Source organism: Myzus persicae, unplaced genomic scaffold (genome assembly GCF_001856785.1).
Source record: "Myzus persicae strain clone G006 unplaced genomic scaffold, MPER_G0061.0, whole genome shotgun sequence".
NCBI lineage: Eukaryota > Metazoa > Arthropoda > Insecta > Hemiptera > Aphididae > Myzus > Myzus persicae.
Window position 1 is genome coordinate 255,058 of NW_019101980.1, and position 8,368 is coordinate 263,425.

Genomic DNA, 8,368 nt, shown 5'->3' on the forward strand with positions numbered 1-8,368 from the left:
TGATCCGCCGTCGCCCAAACACACGCACTCGTCAACTCGTTTGGTTTTTCATATTTTTCAACGGTTTTCAGGTTGCGTTTTCCCGTTTGTCATTTTTTTTTTTATTCAGACCAGACAGTGATCCACGACTATCGGTGTCGATAACGCGACACCGATTTGACGGCGGTGCTTGATAAGGGAAACGGAACATCATGGCAGTCGTGCAGATCGTATGTGATAACGTTCATGGTCGTGAGTGCAAGTTGTGTTGCCCCGTGACGGTTTGTTCGGCGACGACAACACGCCGAAAACGTTTCGTGGCAAACGACATCCACCGGACTGACGTCGCGTTGTCTTCGTTCGTACTTACTATCTCCAAAGATGGCGCCGGTGATGCATAAAGCCGTTTAAACTTTCAAAAGTTTCCGGAGCTCAAAGACATTATCACATATAGCGTCATAATATAATAAAACAAACGTTGTTGCAATTACTTATAAATTATAATAATTATTAACTATTATTCGAGGAAGCAATGCGAAAGCAGATCCCGCGGCGTCGTCGGTTCAAACAGAAAAAAAAAGTTATAATAATGTTATACTGCAACGACTAAACATTCAAACACTTCTGAATGGCGTTTTGTGAATTCGTTAGGTATAATATCTATTTAGCAAAATAAATACTAATATTACAAAGATATACAATTTGTTTACATATATATAAGGGGTAATTTCAGTAACTACCGAAAATTATAAAAATTATTTTACTAATAGAAAGTCACACTATCCCCGAGGCTACTTAATTTATTTATTTTTGAAGGAAAATGTAAGTCCAATACATTTGTACATTTTTTCTGGTTAAAATGTCCGGCCCTGAAGCCTGATAGGCACTAATTTACACTCCGAGCACATTAAGAGTATGATTTGTTAACATGGGAATGGGAAAACTCGGTTTTAGATAGTTTTACATGTTCCTAACGTGCTCGAAGTGTATAACTATTTAGAAATTCATGGATAGCTGAAGTTATAATTATGTATTAATATAACTTAATTATATTTTCATACTTTCGCAAATTTAAAAAGAGCATGTTCGAGTACCTACAACAATATTTCAAATATAATAGAATAGTATTATTTAGATTTTGGTGTAACTCTCTATTTTATTATACTAAATAATGTTTTATATACTGAAACCTATTAATATCACACACTCTCGGTCCCTAAAATTTTGTCCGTTATTCGGAGGTGTCTGCTATTCATAGCATTCAAATTGTAGGAAGTTTGTAGTTGGTTTACAAGAAAACGTTCGTTATTGGGAGATTTCACTGTATGTAAAAATACTTTTGTGTTTTATTTACGTTAAAAATGTGTTTTTTTTACATCCTCATGCATATTATGAAAAAGTTTTCACATTAAACAATTCAATTTATTTTTTACATATTTAATTTTGAAAATTATTGTTGAAAATGTTAAGAATGTAAGACGAAGAACAAATGAGAGTTTAAAACTGACATTATAAACATATAGTACATATTAATATGATATAAGTTATTCAGAATTTTTCTTTGTCTTGAACTTTTTGTACATTTTTTATCCCACTATTATACTATCATATATTCAACGCACAAAGTATAATAACTTTGACTACATGTATGAGTATAAGGTAGAACGTATATCTTCGTCATTTTACTAAATAGTTAGATGTGTAATGTGGTTGGATTCAGTGGTGGTGTATAAAATGATACTCGTAATTTTATATTAGTGTCGTTTCCCGTCAGACACTTTTTTAACATTTTGTGGTAAAAATTCAGGTACCTATCATTTCTTAAACTATATCACTTCATTGCTTTACATAATACATAAAAGTGTGTGTCAAACTTTTCACGACATTCGACAAATGTTCCCTTTAGAGGGGCTGGAGCATGACGTGTTCTAAGGAGTAACATTTAGGCATTTCATGTAACAATTATATTTAAGCTGTGTTATTGTGAGAGAAGTAAATGAATGATAGTGTGTGCAATTCGTAAAATTCGTTATCGAGTACCGGCACCGACGGGTGACGGGTCACCGCCCGCATATAAATTTCAGCACTCGCAAGAACATGTCAAGGATACAGATCTTATCAAATATACGCCATGCAATTCAAATGACAAAATGCAAAAAAGCTAGACAAAATTGAAGGACTTGGATTCAACTGATTTTAATTTTGAAAATTGATATTAAAATTAGTTATTGTGTCGATTAGGGATGGATGAGGGGATTTTATTTGTTCAAATTCTACGATAAAATATCAAAAATTTAAAAATAAGAATTTTGTTATTTTATATATATAAGTATGCTGTTAATATTTGCAATAATAATACATTTCCACATCTATGATTTGGTAGAGTTGTTGAAGATTTTCAATTAGTTTTCAAAATTAAAATCCACCAAACCGAAGTCTTACAGTTTTTTCTACATTTCGGCCGGTTTTACGTGATTATTTGTTCCTGCTCCAGCCCCCTTAAGCTACTTGAAATTGTAGAAAGTAACAAAAAAGTACTAGGATGGTTGTAAAACTTTTTTAGTATTCCTCACAAAAATAAAAGTTGACAACCACCATAACCCTTTTCCCGCAATTGCCATTTATACTACGTTTACATCTGAATATCTGATCCTATATGGCTATACATTCCTATTGCAATCGTGGGTAAGACGATGAACCTGGTTTAAGACTGCACATTGAGCAGTAAATCGCATTAGCCGCAAGAGCGCTATAATAGTGACTTAGCCTCGGGATGCACTTCCTAAATACTCTTAATGCGTGAAAGTTCATAAAGTTAACTTTAAATTCTGCAAAATACGTACAGATATACAAGCGACACATGGCTCATCTTTCTGAACATCTTAAATGAAACCATCAATCTTCGATACATAATCTAAAAGCCACCAGAAAGTTTTTAAATACGCCGGTAAACACACTCAACGTCATATTATCTCTATTATTCCCTGCGATTTTGCACTACGAATTATCAAACATAGAAATGATTTCACTATTTGGATTACTTAAAAATATTTTTTTGGGACCTTCAATTATTGTATTCATTCAATATTTGTTTCATTGTTTAAACGTAAAATCTTAATGGAATAAAACCTACTTTAAATAATAATATTTAAATTCTGTAAAAAGATAAAAAAAAAAAAATCTAAGCTGCAGATAATTATTTATAAAACATGGGGATTATAATTTATTATAAATACTTTTCAATGGTGATGCACATTTTTTTTTTTTTTGTAGGCCAAAGCCAATGAATCAATGAGACCTTCGGAGATTTCTGTTTAGATCAACTTTTCGATGGTTATAAGCATAAAAAAACAACCCGATTAATGGGTACCTTATTATATTATATTAGGTATATAATGTATATTATTTAGGTATAATATTTGGAACTTTAATCCTAATTAGATTGTCGGTCGGTTATCGTGAATTCTGTTACATATGACTGAAAATATTTGATTAAATTGTTTCATGGCACCTTACAGTAAATCCAATTCCATTAAATAGTCCATTATAAATACAATAAATATTACAGATCCAAAGCTTAAATAACACTTCATTGATACAATTATTGACTATTATTAGTAAAAAAAACCAATAATAATAATTAGTATAGACTTATGTGCGAGTTTTGTTTGAGTGATTCGTTTTAATTAAACTTCAAAATTATTGAAAGTTATTTAATTGTCTAGTGTGCTTTTACGAACGTATTATTACCTGTTAGCGACATTTTGTAATATCATTGTGGAAACACAGTATTTCTAGTGGCTAGTTCCTACTATATTATAATAATATAATATCATAAAATTAAACTCATAAACTTCAATTACATAATACTTAATGTGCATTATCAAGGTGAGGTTTATTTGTATAATTATAAGGATGTTTTGAGTCTTTGCTGATTAAAGTGTAATTGGATATAATGCGAATTTATACAGAGGTCAAATTAATAGTACGTAGGACCTCATCGCGACACTATCTGTATAATATGTAGTATTGCGTCGGGTGGTATATTTCGTGAGATAATCTGCAGTACAAATGTATAAAGTACTATAAACAATGTTAGTTGGTTTGGTTGTATAGGAGTTTAGTTATTATAATATTAGAAATTAGATATAAGTTTTAAGTTCTTTTGTATGGTGTGAAAATATTATGTTGTCAAACACATTATAATATGTTTAAATCAAGTTAAATACATTTATAGGTAGATGTCGATATGTTTTTGTATATTATCAATATAATAGGGTTTCGTTTCAAATTTTAGGAGGGACCGAATTTTGTACATTTTAAGTTCAAAATTAATCTTCTATCCTGTTTTTGATATTATTATGTTAAAGATTCAAAATAGTGATTAAGTGAGTATTTTTGTTGTTTTTGGGCCCAGGGTGATTGATTAAAAAATGGTTTTACTTATACTTAAATACTAAAATAATTAATAAACCTACACTAACCGAACATCATATTTGTTTTTATATGAATTTTCAATAATATGTAACATATTGGCAGGTACTTCATATTTTCTAAATGAAAAGATATTTATCATTATTTAAATACATTTTTCCAAAATTATTCTTTAATATTTAGTAAGATACTAATATACTAATATGTTTTGTTAACTGAACTTAAAACTGATTACAAATATTAAGTGACAAAAATCCAACCATCGTTTAATATTTTTTTATATTGCGAATGACTATAATACAAGTATTATTATTATTAGAAATACCTAATATTAAAATAATATTATGTAGAAAAACAAAGTGACCATAAATTGCCACACTATGTATAATAATAGGTACTCATAAATGCGGCAAGTAAATATGAAAAGACGATTATCATTTATCAGTATGGTGTGTATATTTACAAAATAGGTATTATAAGTAACTTAGTAAGTTTCAATTTAGAGTTGAATTTAAAGGAGCCAAACAGAATACTGATTCAAAGATAGGGTATTGTTCAAATGTTCAATCGACCAACTATATTAATATCACATTTCGTTGTTATTGTCTTGGCATTGCCTGTTTTCGATGAGACTATAGTTGTGTACTTGTGTGGTAAATGTAAAATGATATATACAATAATGTATTATGAATGGTGTATCTAAAATAGAATGTCAACCGACAAGGTGACTAGGACCGATGACATGCAACGAAGTCTGTTGTCAAAAGCGGTTTCAAAAGCAATATTAAGTAGTTTAACTAAAACAAAAAGATACTCTCACGATCTTGGATATGGATAAATATGTAAGTATAGAAACAGCTAATTTCCGAATAAAGATAAATTACCAGAAAAAAAATATTGTTAATACCTACCAATTAGTAAAGCTGAAAATTATACCATCGATCAAATATTTTAATTTATTGTTTTGCTTTTTTATACAACTAACTTCGGTATAATAAATCAAAAACGTAATCGGAAAAATATTCAAGAGAATATTATTAACAATTAAGAAAGATTTATAACTTTGAATTGGTTTTACAGTACGCTTGAGTTTATATTTGCACTAATATTTAGTTAACTGTTCGATGGGGTGTATAAAATATACTTGAATGTTGAAAATATATCATGTTGGTTAGGATATTGTATTTTCGAAGTACCTACCAATCTACCATAATTAAAGTAGTCGAACGCTTTAGTCTCCGTCCGTACTATTGGACCGAGGGCGTCACCGAGGACAGAGCTTTAGTATACGTAATTCGGCAATATAATATAATAATATATAATAAAGGCTCTCGAGTGTTTAAATTTTATATTTTATGCATACTTGTGTATAGTATAAACAGCAAATTCCACTTATTGTTATGAAATCATAATTATTTTGGATTTAAAATTATAATTGACTTGTAATGATTTTCTATACTTTTTAAAATATCAATTGATACTATATTTCTTGACGAGTAAAACAAATTTTCTGCTTTCAATTATCATTCATTTAAATTTGAAATTTGTTATTATATTATTATCAACAATAATTTATAAATTCACATTTGTATCGATATTTTCATAAGAATATTTTGCTACGGGACAAATAATAAAAAAATATTACAAAAATCGTACATGATATTATTATTATTACCTAGCATTATTAAAGTTTAATCAAAAATAAATAGTCTTATATCACTTCTGGTAATACCTAGTTATATAATATGACGCTATAATTTTAGATAATAAAAAATTCGTGTTGTTGGTGTACGGTATGCTTTTTAGGTATATATTTTATTTGTTGTAAAATGAAATATGAAAATGATTAAAAACAATCTTTGCTGGATTAATGCGAAGGGAATTCATGGGATTTTGCACGTTCTGTATGCATGAAAAAAAAAATAAGATAAACAATAATAATCAGATTTAATTCACCAATTACATTCGAAAACAAGTTTAAAAGCGAACCGAACGCTTCCACTTTTTCCGAAGTGTTTTCGTGGACGTCGTTGTATACAACTGTCTTTTCGTTTTGAATTATTGTAGGTACCTAAGCTTTTTTTAGAACGGATTTTTGGTATGCTTAACTGTTGCACCGTAAATAACAATATTAAAACAAGATTATTATCATTTTTTTGTCCCGGTCGTTTACCCAAAAACTCCGTTCAAAACGTCGTTCGCTGTTACAAATAACAATATTATGTTATATTTTACAAATAAAAATAGCAATTCGTAGGACAATTTATGATAAAAACAGCAGCACACCTCTCTCGTAGTAAATGGGAACGAATTTTCAGAATCGTAAATTTGTATTTGAAGACCGTGTGCTTGTACAGTGTACACATTGCATTGGCAGATTACACCTGCTGTAGTTATATTATATAATCATTTACGGACTTAACACTGAACAATCAAATAAGCGTTTTGTGAATACAAACATCCATTAATTTTGTGTCTAAATACATTAACTGCTAATAACAATACAATTTTGATACTATTCAATAAACTCTTATGCATTATATATACAATGTATCCTATATTGTCACAAATCATCATCGCATATGATGACGGAGTAGATACGACGACAAGCAAACTAAAAAACAACACCTTCAAATTTCGAACTTTACGTATTTCATCATACCTATTATTTTATTATTATAATAGTTATTAATCACTCTCGCTGTTCGATAATGTTTTTAGTGTTTCGCGGGATCTCTCCAATGTATTAGTGGAGTTTCAGAATAAGTTTTCAAGCGAATTTGCTAAGTTGAGTTTCTAAATGTGCATGCATTTATGTTCTGCGTGTTAGAGGTACCTAATTGAAAAACTTTCCACCATTAATTTAAATATTAAATTATTATTTTAAGATCTTGCTGGGTTCATATACTATAGTACTACACCAATTACCATTACATTGGCATGTAATATACAAAGGTCTGATGATTATTGCATAATATATTGCATACTTTGAACCTATGCGCATGTATTGAATATTTGCTCGATTTGCAACTAATATATTATTTATCTGGGTTAAAATATTACCTCGATTTTTTGCTTTCGTATAATATTTGCTATGCATGTATAATATTTATTAAATAACACTACATATATTATAACACATAAATATAATATTATATAGTCGGTAATAAGTATAATTATTTTCTATAATATTAACAATACATTTGAGTTTGAGCAATAGACTACATAAAAACTTCGTAAACACTTATGTTTTTTAAGTCGCTAAGAATTTAAAATGTAGAATACAATAATAAAATTCATTGTCATTATATTAAAAGTTGTGGACGTGTTGTCCAGGACCGTCCCACAGGCCACAACTAGAAACATTTGCGTACTGTAGATAAATTCAATATAGGTATCTAAGCAATGTATTAAAAAGTCGCTTTATATTTTCAACTTTTAAACAGTGGCCTCGGGTTCTGTGATCGGCGCATTGCATGGCCCGACCACTTGTTATTGTGTGTGGCCATCGTACTAATATACCATGTTTATGCAGCCAGGGAACACTAAAGCCGTGCAACTTAAAATTATGACAAATGCTGCGCAACTACAACGTCGCTAAAACGCCCATGAAAATACCTAAAGGTGCGTCTCCACTGGATTTGCTCTGCTATTTTTGGATAAGTGATATACAAATACAACAACTGGTGATAATATATTGAGAATCGACTACCTATCTAAATCTAGTATTTTAGTTTATCCATGATAATTACCGGTGAAGACAAAAACCATCGTGGTTTTTTTAAGATTTTTCTTTGAATTGTCATAATTGCCACTCATGACGAAATTTCGACCTCGTATTTATATTTTCTGACATTTTTTAAAAATAAAATCGAAATAAAACCAATACACCTGTATTATACTATACGTCTATACGGATAAAAAATCACTTCACACTTGTATTATTCTAGTTAAC